Source organism: Carcharodon carcharias, chromosome 17, assembly GCF_017639515.1.
Source record: "Carcharodon carcharias isolate sCarCar2 chromosome 17, sCarCar2.pri, whole genome shotgun sequence".
NCBI lineage: Eukaryota > Metazoa > Chordata > Chondrichthyes > Lamniformes > Lamnidae > Carcharodon > Carcharodon carcharias.
The window spans coordinates 51,657,672-51,669,886 of record NC_054483.1 but is presented as its reverse complement, the minus strand read 5'-3'; positions in this window follow the sequence as shown (position 1 = coordinate 51,669,886).

Below are 12,215 nucleotides of genomic sequence, written 5' to 3'. Positions count from 1 at the left end.
CCATTCTCTCAGTTCCTTCCCCTCCGTTGCATCTGTTCTGATGATGCTACCTTCAAAAACAGTTCCTCTGATATGTCCTCCTTCTTCCTTAACCGAGGTTTTCCACCCAAGGTCGTTGACAGGGCCCATCTCCCACGCATCCGCCCTCACGCCTTCTCCTCCCTCCCAGAAACATGATAAGGTCCCCCTTGTCCCCACCAGCCTCCGCATTCAAAGGATCATCCTCCGCCATTTCCGCCAACTCCAGCATGATGCCATCACCAAACACATCTTCCCTTCACCTCCCCGGTGGCATTCCGTAGGGATCGTTCCCTCCGGGACACCCTGGTCCAGTCCTCCATCACCCCCTACTCCTCAACCCCTACCTATGGCACCTCCCCATGCCCATGCAAAAGATGCAACACCTGCCCCTTCACTTCCTCTCTCCTCACCGTCCAAGGGCCCAAACACTCCTTTCAAGTGAGTCAGCATTTCACTTGCATTTCCCCCAACTTAGTCTACTGCATTCGTTGCTCCCAATGCAGTCTCCGCTACATTGGAGAGACCAAACATAAACTGGGCGACCGCTTTGCAGAAAACCTGCGGTCTGTCTGCAAGAATGACCCAAACCTCCCTGTCGCTTGCCATTTTAACACTCCACCCTGCTCTCTTGACCACATCATCCCACAGCTTCCAACCTGATAGTTGCCCAACCTCGGACGGCCCGCTTCTATCTCCTACCCAAAATCCACAAACAGAACTGCCCCGGTAGACCGATCGTCTCAGCTTGCTCCTGCCCCACAGAACTCATTTCTCGTTATCTTGACTCCCTTCTCTCTCCCCTTGTCCAGGCCCTTCCCACCTACATCCGTGATTCCTCTGACACCTTACGTCACATCAACAATTTCCAGTTCCCTGGCCCCTACCGCTTCCTCTTCACCATGGACGTCCAATCCCTCTACACCTCCATCCCCCACCAGGATGGTCTGAGGGCCCTTAGCTTCTTCCTCGAACAGAGGCCCGAACAATCCCCATCCACCACTACTCTCCTCCGTCTGGCTGAACTTGTTCTCACGCTGAACAATTTCTCCTTCAACTCCTCTCACTTCCTCCAAATAAAAGGTGTGGCTATGGGTACCCGCATGGGCCCCAGCTATGCCTGTCTCTTTATGGGGTATGTGGAACATTCCTTGTTGCAGTCCTACTCCGGCCCCCTTCCACAACTCTTTCTCCGGTACATCGATGATTATTTCGGTGCTGCTTCATGCTCTCGTCAGGACTTGGAAAAATTTATTAATTTTGCTTCCAATCTCCACCCCTCCATCATTTTCACGTGGTCCATCTCTGACACTTCCCTTCCCTTCCTTGACCTCTCTGTCTCAATCTCTGGTGATAGACTGTCCACCAATATCCATTACAAACCCACCGACACCCACAGCTATCTCGACTACAGCTCCTCACACCCCACTTCCTGTAAGGACTCCATCCCATTCTCTCAGTTCCTTCGCCTCCGTCGCATCTGTTCCGATGATGCTACATTCAAAAACAGTTCCTCTGACATGTCCTCCTTCTTCCTTAACCGAGGTTTTCCACCCACGGTCGTTGACAGGGCCCTCAACCGTGTCCGGCCCATCTCCCGCGCATCCGCCCTCACTCCTTCTCCTCCCTCCCAGAAACATGATAGGGTCCCCCTTGTCCTCACTTATCACCCCACCAGCCTCCGCATTCAAAGGATCATCCTCCGCCATTTCCGCCAACTCCAGCATGATGCCACTACCAAACACATCTTCCCTTCACCCCCCTTATCGGCATTCCGTAGGGATCGCTCCCTCCGGGACACCCTGGTCCACTCCTCCATCACCCCCTACTCCTCAACCCCCTCCTATGGCACAACCCCTTGCCCACGCAAAAGATGCAACACCTGCCCCTTCACTTCCTCTCTCCTCACCGTCCAAGGACCCAAACACTCCTTTCAAGTGAAGCAGCATTTCACTTGCATTTCCCCCAACTTAGTCTACTGCATTCGTTGCTCCCAATGTGGTCTCCTCTACATTGGAGAGACCAAACGTAAACTGGGCGACCGCTTTGCAGAACACCTGCGGTCTGTCCGCAAGAATGACCCAAACCTCCCTGTCGCTTGCCATTTTAACACTCCACCCTGCTCTCTTGCCCACATGTCTGTCCTTGGCTTGCTGCATTGTTCCAGTGAAGCCCAACGCAAACTGGAGGAACAACACCTCATCTTCCGACTAGGGACTTTACAGCCTTCCGGACTGAATATTGAATTCAACAACTTTAGGTCGTGAGTCCCCTCCCCCATCCTCACCCCCTTTCTGTTTCCCCCTTCTCTTTTTTTTCCCAATAAATTATAAAGATTTTCCTTTTCCCACCTATTTCCATTATATAAAATAAAAAAAAAAAAAACCCACTAGAGCTATACCTTGAGTGCCCTACCATCCATTCTTAATTAGCACATTCGTTTAGATAATATCACCAACTTTATCTTTAACACCTATGTGTTCTATTGTACTATTGTTGTTGACATCTTTTGATATTCTGCTTCTATCACTGCTTGTTTGTCGCTACAACCACACCAACCCCCTCCACCTCTCTGTCTCTCTATCTCTCCGCCCCCCACACACACACCTTAAACCAGCTTATATTTCAGCTCTTTCCTGGACTCGAACTCAAGTTCTGTCGAAGGGTCATGAGGACTCGAAACGTCAACTCTTTTCTTCTCCGCCGATGCTGCCAGACCTGCTGAGTTTTTCCAGGTAATTCTGTTTTTCTCTTGACCACATGTCTGTCCTTGGCTTGCTGCATTGTTCCAGTGAAGCCCAACGCAAACTGGAGGAACAGCACTTCATCTTCCAACTAGGCACCTTGCAGCCTTCTGGACTGAATATTGAATTCAACAACTTTAGATCTCGAACTCCCTCCTCCAACCCCACCCCCTTTCTGTTTCTTCCCCCTTCCTTTTGTTTTTTCCAATAATTTATATAGATTTTTCTTTTCCATCCCATTTCCATTATTTTTAAATCTTTTATGACCCCCCACCCCCACTAGAGCTGTACCTTGAGTGCCCTACCATTCATTCTTAATTAGCACATTCGTTTAGATAATATCACCAACTTCAACACCTCTGTGTTCTTTTGTTCTTTATTCTGTGACATTTTTTGATTATCCGCTCCAATCACTGCTTGCTTGTCCCTACAACCACACCAAACCCACTCACCACCCCCCCCCCAACCACCTTAAACCAGTTTATATTTCACCCCTCTCCTAATATTCGCTCAGTTCTGTGGAAGGGTCATGAAGACTCGAAACATTAACTCTTATCTTCTCCACCGAAGCTGCCAGACCTGCTGATTCTGTTTTTGTTTTGGATTTCCAGCATCCGCAGTTTTTTGTTTTTATCTAAGTTTTTGACTAAATGTTTGGGCACCCTTTCCAATCTTTTCTTCTGTAGTTCAGTATCCACTTGTCTTTTGCACTTCTGTATTGGTCCTGGGATTGTTTCTTCTGTATTAGATGTTTCTGATGCTGCTGTTGCACTCCAGTGCAACCTGAGTGCTTTGAACCCTGAGGTGAGATTGCCACCTACTGGATTGACCTGGTACTAAGCTTCTGTTTATCCAAAGTTTAAATTATCACCCTGGAGTATTACCCTTTCCCTGCAATATTTATGGCAGCCTCTCTGCAAAGGAAGGGACTTAATATATCCTGATGAAATTGGACTTAAAATGTTCTATATAAATGAAAATTATTGTTGTTATACGTTATCCTATATTTCAACTCAATGTACATTACCATATATAATAAAAAAACAGGAAGTGCTGAGAATACTCACCAGGTCTAGCAGGGGGCAGAAACAGAGTTAACATTTTATCAGAACCTGGGCAAATTAAAGATGTAACAGTTTTAAACCAGGTAAGGGAAAGGCATGGAGGGGAAGAAATAGCAATCAGGAAAATCTGTGGTAAGGTGGAGGATAGGAGAGAATAAATGACAAAAGGGATGGTGATGACAAGTAAAGGAACAAAAGATGTGTTTGGACAAGGCATTAGTGAAAAATTGCAGAATAACCACTGAAAGCTGCTGTCCAAGAAAATGAGGTGGGCATTAAGGCCTGAAATTGTCAAACTCAATGTTGAGTCCAGAAATCTGAATCAAAAGATGAGGTGCTGTTTATGTGGAGCTTCACTGGGGCACTGTAGGAGGCTGAGGGCAAGTTAGGAGTGGGGTGGAGAATTAAAATTCCAGCAATTGGAAGCTGCGGGTTGTGCTTATGGACTGAACAGAGGTGTTCTCCAAAGCGGTCACTCAGTCTGTGTTTGGTCTCCCCAACATAGAGATAAAATATTAAGCTGAACAGAGAGACAAGTTGCTGGAGCTTTTCATCTTGCACTCATAAGGCAAAGGCAAGAATGCCAAATTTCAAACAATCACAACTACAGGAGAAAAGGGTGCTGATTGGTTGGCAAGTCGACTCTCTAATTAGCCAAGGCATTGCTATGGAGAAAACATTGGGGTACGATAAGCTATCCCAGTTCCCTGTAATTCTAAAAAGGCACAAACCTGGAATATAGTTCCTTTGTTTTCAGAGCTTGGAAAAGTTAAAGATGTAATGGGAGAGAATGGGTCCCTGTGTATGAATTTATGTCACTTGTAGCAGGTATAAATGAGCCACGTTACAAGCTTGACTAGTTATCTTAAGTGAGTTGTTAGTGTAGCTCATAGCACCGTCAGGATTGTTCAGCAAGTGCTGCCCAATCACAGAATCACATCAAACAGTTTTGCAAATGCGGGCTGGTTAAGAATGGTCTGTACTCTGCCTATTATGAGCGACTGAAGGAAGATGCTGTTTGATTCAATCAGCCAATTGCTGGGACATACAGCTTACGTAACTGGCATTGCACCAACACTGAAATTCGTACACAACATTGTTCAGTAGTGTGGTGGGCAGGATGTCTTTTTGGACTGACAGCAGCTTCCTGTGAGTGGAAAATACCAGGGTGGGCATCCTCATGTAGCCCCAGGCATGAACGGCCCAAGGCAACTATGGTCTCATATACCAGTGCTGGAGGTTCCTCTGTGGCCACTGCCACTGGCAGAGTTTGGGTCACTGGTAGAGGGGCTGGGGAGCTGCTATCAACAATCGGAGTGCCTTGAGAGGGACCCTCAAGTATGTCAAGGCTGTATCTACCACCACCCCCTCCAGCCCTCTCAGTGCAAAATGGCACTGCCCTGCTTTCCACTGATTGAAGTGCACCTGGATAGCTGTCCAGGACTCTGGTTGACCCACTGCTGCAGTGAGCACATGGTGCTAGCAATGGTCTGCAGGGTTGTGTTCATACCAGGCATCCACTGTGTGGTCTTGTGAGTCTGCTTAAAGTAGCCACCAACCCCTCCATGGAAAAGGTGATGTGCTCACCCACTGGAGCCATGGCAGAGGTCATGGCCTGAATGGACTCCTCCATCACCCATGCATGTCTGCTCAAAGCCTCAGGCAGCTCCACCAGATTCTCGTGTTTGCCTCTGCAGCTCTGAGCATCATTAGAGGCTCTTCATCAGCATGGTCTGGCCCCCAATGGGCCTCTCACTGTCAGTGGCCTGGTCTCTTATTTTAAGAAGGGGAAATCATGTCTGACAAATTTATTAGAGTTCTTTGAGTATGTAACAAGCAGGGTGGATAAAGGAAAATCAGTTGATATAGTGTATTGGGGTTTCAAAAGGCATTCAGTAAGGTGTCACATCAAAGGTTACTACACAAGGTAAGGGCTCATGGTGTTGGGGATCACTTATAAGCATGGATAGATGAGTGGCTAGCTCACAGGAAACAGTTGGGATATATAGGTCATTTTCAGGTTGGCAAATGGTAACTATTGGAGTGCCACAGGGATTAGTGCTGGGGTCTCAATTGTTCACAATCTATTTTCATGACTTGGATAAAGGGACTGACTGTATTGTAGCTAAATTTGCTGATGGTTCAAAGATATGTCGAAAGCAAGTTGTGAGGAGGATACAAAGGGTCTACAAATGGGTATAGATAGGTTAACAGAGTCAGCTAAAATTTGGCATATGGAGTATAATGTGGGAAAATGGGAGATTGTCCACTTTGGTGGGAGGAATAGAAAAGTAGAATAATATTTAAATGAAAAGACACAATGGAATGGTGCACTACTGAAGGATCTGGGTGCTCTTGTACTTGAATAACAAAATGTTAGCATGCAGGTACAGCAAGTAACAAGGCTAATGTTAGGAAGCTGTTTTCTTCAATATTCAGTGCGGAAATTGTGACAGGCAGATTTCAAGAAAATATTGTTTATTCCGTGAATAATATTGATCCTATCAGATGTAAACCTCTCTTTTTACCTCATAAGAAAACAGTTCCCAACAAGTGAAGAGGGCACTGAGTAGAGTGCATACCACTGCAGCACCGCATTAACTCAATGTTATTACAATTACACAGTTCTACCTTGAGGCTTTTCCTTCCTGGTTGATGTTCTGTAACTACAAAACTGAAAGAGAACTATTTTATTAAGAGCTTCCATCTCACTGAGGAGGCTTCAGGCCAAACTGCAGCCAACAGCCTGCTCCAAAAACTCTGCTCATGTTTTGACAGCTGTGACCAATTCCACCACAGCAGCTGAGATGACCCACAACATTCTAAAACAATCAACAACATTCTAACTCAACAACCCACAACATTCTTAAAGAAGAATTTGCTTTATCTACAATGTTAATGGTGGAACCTTTTAAAAAAATCCAGGATCTGGATCTTCGCCAAAAACGAATCAGTTCTTCCTTGGGCCATATCCTATCTACTTTGTCATGACTCACTGGTCTAGTCCGCTGTAGTATCAAGCCTCACTGTTCCCTGAGTCGCGATAAATGTGAATAGTTTGACCAAACCACTAGATTGCCTCAATTCTACCAAACTGTTTAATTTAGGTTAACAGAATACAAGCACCGGGTTTATAAACTTAATAAGTGAATAACTGTTTATTAAACAAATTGCCTTTAACTAGTGGCAAAAGAAAGAAATATGAACTGCTAACTTCTAAATCTATACTTTATACTCTAATCCCTTATTAAATCCCTACACACACACAGACACACACACACTCACACAGACACACATACACACATATATATATATATCCACACATACAAGACACATAAGACACATAAAACATGGATTTTAAGGGTGGGACAAAACATTTCAATAGCACCAATCCAGAGCACAGAACTCAATGGGTTTATTTCTTCCAAATTCCTTTCAGTTCTTGTTGATGACACGAGGTGGTCTTCCAGCACTTTCAGTATTTAGTTCACTGGTTGAGAACTTGCTTTTCAATGTCTCTAACAGTGGTTTTACCCTTTTCCTTTTTACAGGGGTTTCCTCAGAGAGAGGGCAGGTTATAGAGATATGAGGAAAAGAGATTTTAGAAGTTTTCTCTTTGCAGGCCAGTAGCTTTCTGTTGCATTGCTACCACACAAGACCCTGGTCACCTGGTCAGGAGCCAATTAAAATGCTGTTGCCAGGCAGCTCCCTTGGTCCAGGACTCCTTTCCTGCACCATCCTGTCTTTCATGGCACCCTTTGTTCCAGGACTGCAACACTGTATGTTTCTCTCATCCTGTTCCAATGGACAAGTCCTTTAAACTGCAGCCATTGTAATTCTAATCCACAATCCAAAAAAAAAGATATGTTCCTTACAGTATGCCACATTTAATTAAAATTTGTCCATTAGCTTTTGAGATCGATTGTTTAAAGACAAACTGATGTGGGCAAAAACATTAACAATTTAGAAGGCAAATGGAATTTTTAAAATATTCTTTCACAGGGTGTGGGCATCTCTGGCTAAGTCAGCATTTTTATTGCCTACCCCTAATTGCCCTTGAGATGGTGGTAGTGAGCCCTTTTCTTGAACCGCTGCTGTCCATGCGGTGTAGGAATACACACAGTGCCCTTAAGGAGGGAGTTCCAGGATTTTAACCCAGTGGCGTTGAAGAAACAGTGATATAGTTCCAAGTGAGGATGGTCAGTGGCTTGGAGAAGAACTTGCAGGTGGTGGTGGTTTCCCCTGCATCTGCTGCCCTTGTCCTACTAGGTGGTAGAGGTCACAGGTTTGTAAGGTGCTGTCGTAGGAGCCTTGGTGACTTGCTGCAGTGCATTGTGTAGATGGTACACACTGCTGCCACTGTATGTTGGTAGTGGAGGGAGTGGGTATTGAAGGCTGTGGATGGGGTGCCAATCAGCTTTGTCCTGGCTGGCATCAAGCTTCTTGAGTGTCTTGGGAGTTCCACTCATCCAGGCAAGTGGGGAGTATTCCATCACACTCCTGACTTGTGCCTTGTAGATGGACAGGCTTTGGGGAATCAGGAGTTATTTACTGCAGAATTCCCAGCCTCTGACCTGCTCTTTTAGCTACAATATTTATATAGTTGGTCCAGTTCAGCTTATGGTCAACGGCAACTCCTAGGTAGTTGATATTGGGGGATTCAGTGATGGTACTGCCATTGAATGTCAAGAGGATATGTTTGGATTCTCTCTTGTTGGAGATGATCAGTGCCTGGCACTTGTGTGGTGTGAATCTTACTTGCCACTTACCAGTCCTAGCCTGAATATTGTCTAGGTCTTCCTGCATGTGGGCACAGAATGCTTCAGTATCTGAGGAATGGAGAATGGTGCTGAACATTGTGCAATCATCAGCAAACATCTCCAGTTCTCATCTTATGTTGGAGGGGAGGTAATTGATAAAGCAGCTGAAGATGGTTGGGCCTAACACACTACCCTTAGGAACTCCTGCAGTGATCTCCTGGGACTGAGATGATTGACCTCAAACAACCACAACCATCTTTCTTTGCACCAGGTATGACTCCAACCATTGGAGAGTTTTCCTGCTGATTCCTATCGACTCCAGTTTGGCTAGGACCCCTTGTTAGCCTGTATTGTAAGGGGAATGAAGTATAAAAATAGGGAAGTCTTGCTACAACAATACTGGGCATTGGTGGGACTGCACCTAGATTACTATGTATTGTTATGGTCTCCTTACTTAAGGAGGAATATACCTGCATTGGAAGCAGTTCAGAGAAGGTTTGCTAGGCTAGGGTGAAAGGATTGTCTTACGAGGAAAGGTTGAGAGAGTTGGGCCTTTGCTCATTGGAGTTTTGAAGAATAAGAGGTGATCTTATTGAAACACATAAGATTCATAAGATTCTGAGGGGGCTTGACAGGGTAGATGCAGAGAATTTGCTTCTTCTCATGTGGGAATCTAGAACTAGGCACAGTTTAAAAACTAGATGAAGAGGGCACTCAGTAGAGTGCACACCTCTGCCACGTTGTGTTAACTCAATGTTATTTTACACAACTCTTCCCTGAAACATTTCACTGACTGGTTGATGCTCTGTAGCTACAAAGCTGAACAAAGATTTATTTTATTCTTAAGAGCTTCCATCTATCTCACTGTGGAGGCTTCAGGCCAATCTGCATCCAACAACCTGCTCTGAAAGCTCTGCTCACATTTTGACAGATGTGACAAATTTCATGACAGCAGCTGAGACAATCCACAACATTCTAAATCAAACAACATTCTAAATCAAACAACAAGTAACATTCTTAAAAAAGCCTGCCATTTCCATACATCAAGTGATTCAAGTGGTCCTGAGGATGACTGTTTGGAAGGGCATTGTAAGAGGCGAGTAGAAACAGAAAGCTCAGCTGACCAAGAGAGCCCAGAGAAAATAAAGGCCAGCGAATTGTGCACCTTCAGCTACCTCCTCGATCTGCGGAAGAGCTTACTATGGCAAAGTGGGGTTCTTGAGCTGCACCAGGCAATGCTTAACGCACTGACCTCTACCTCGCGGAGGCTGAGCGTCAACTCGCAGACACTTCCTCCTACCTCTCCCTGGACCATGACCCCACCACTGAACATCAAGCCACTGTTTCCAGGACTGTCACTGACCTCATCTCCTCTGGGGATCTCCCTCCCACAGCTTCCAACCTGATAGTCGCCCAACCTCGGACGGCCCGCTTCTATCTCCTACCCAAAATCCACAAACAGAACTGCCCCGGTAGACCGATCGTCTCAGCTTGCTCCTGCCCCACAGAACTCATTTCTCGTTATCTTGACTCCCTTCTCTCTCCCCTTGTCCAGTCCCTTCCCACCTACATCCGTGATTCCTCTGATACCTTACGTCACATCAACAATTTCCAGTTCCCTGGCCCGTACCGCTTCCTCTTCACCATGGACGTCCAATCCCTCTACACCTCCATCCCCCACCAGGATGGTCTGAGGGCCTTTAGCTTCTTCCTCGAACAGAGGCCCGAACAATCCCCATCCACCACTACTCTCCTCCGTCTGGCTGAACTTGTTCTCACGCTGAACAATTTCTCCTTCAACTCCTCTCACTTCCTCCAAATAAAAGGTGTGGCTATGGGTACCCGCATGGGCCCCAGCTATGCCTGTCTCTTTATGGGGTATGTGGAACATTCCTTGTTGCAGTCCTACTCCGGCCCCCTTCCACAACTCTTTCTCCGGTACATCGATGATTATTTCGGTGCCGCTTCATGCTCTCGTCAGGACTTGGAAAAATTTATTAATATTGCTTCCAATCTCCACCCCTCCATCATTTTCACGTGGTCCATCTCTGACACTTCCCTTCCCTTCCTTGACCTCTCTGTCTCAATCTCTGGTGATAGACTGTCCACCAATATCGATTACAAACCCACCGACTCCCACAGCTATCTTGACTACAGCTCCTCACACCCCACTTCCTGTAAGGACTCCATCCCATTCTCTCAGTTCCTTCGCCTCCGTCGCATCTGTTCCGATGATGCTACATTCAAAAACAGTTCCTCTGACATGTCCTCCTTCTTCCTTAACCGAGGTTTTCCACCCACGGTCGTTGACAGGGCCCTCAACCGTGTCCGGCCCATCTCCCGCGCATCCGCCCTCACTCCTTCTCCTCCCTCCCAGAAACATGATAGGGTCCCCCTTGTCCTCACTTATCACCCCACCAGCCTCCGCATTCAAATGATCATCCTCCGCCATTTCCGCCAACTCCAGCATGATGCCACTACCAAACACATCTTCCCTTCACCCCCCTTATCGGCATTCCGTAGGGATCGCTCCCTCCGGGACACCCTGGTCCACTCCTCCATCACCCCCTACTCCTCAACCCCCTCCTATGGCACAACCCCATGCCCACGCAAAAGATGCAACACCTGCCCCTTCACTTCCTCTCTCCTCACCGTCCAAGGACCCAAACACTCCTTTCAAGTGAAGCAGCATTTCACTTGCATTTCCCCCAACTTAGTCTACTGCATTCGTTGCTCCCAATGTGGTCTCCTCTACATTGGAGAGACCAAACGTAAACTGGGCAACCGCTTTGCAGAACACCTGCGGTCTGTCCGCAAGAATGACCCAAACCTCCCCGTCGCTTGCCATTTTAACACTCCACCCTGCTCTCTTGCCCACATGTCTGTCCTTGGCTTGCTGCATTGTTCCAGTGAAGCCCAACGTAAACTGGAGGAACAACACCTCATCTTCCGACTAGGGACTTTACAGCCTTCCGGACTGAATATTGAATTCAACAACTTTAGGTCGTGAGCTCCCTCCCCCATCCCCACCCCCTTTCTGTTTCCCCCTTCCCTTTTTTTTCCAATAAATTATAAAGATTTTCCTTTTCCCACCTATTTCCATTATATAAAAAAAAACCCACTAGAGCTATACCTTGAGTGCCCTACCATCCATTCTTAATTAGCACATTCATTTAGATAATATCACCAACTTTAACTTTTACACCTATGTGCTCTATTGTACTATTGTCGTTGACATCTTTTGATGATCTGCTTCTATCACTGCTTGTTTGTCCCTAAAACCACACCCTCCCCCCTCCACCTCTCTCTCTATCTCTCCGCCCCCCACACACACACCTTAAACCAGCTTATATTTCAGCTCTATCCTGGACTCGAACTCAAGTTCTGTCGAAGGGTCATGAGGACTCGAAACGTCAACTCTTTTCTTCTCCGCCGATGCTGCCAGACCTGCTGAGTTTTTCCAGGTAATTCTGTTTTTGTTTTGGATTTCCAGCATCCGCAGTTTTTTTGTTTTTATTTAATGCTTAACGACCACCAGTTAGATGCAATATTGCCACATAGCCAAACTCTGATTTAAAATACGCTCGACCTCCTGTAACTATCAGGGAAAATTTCTGCGCAACCAGAAA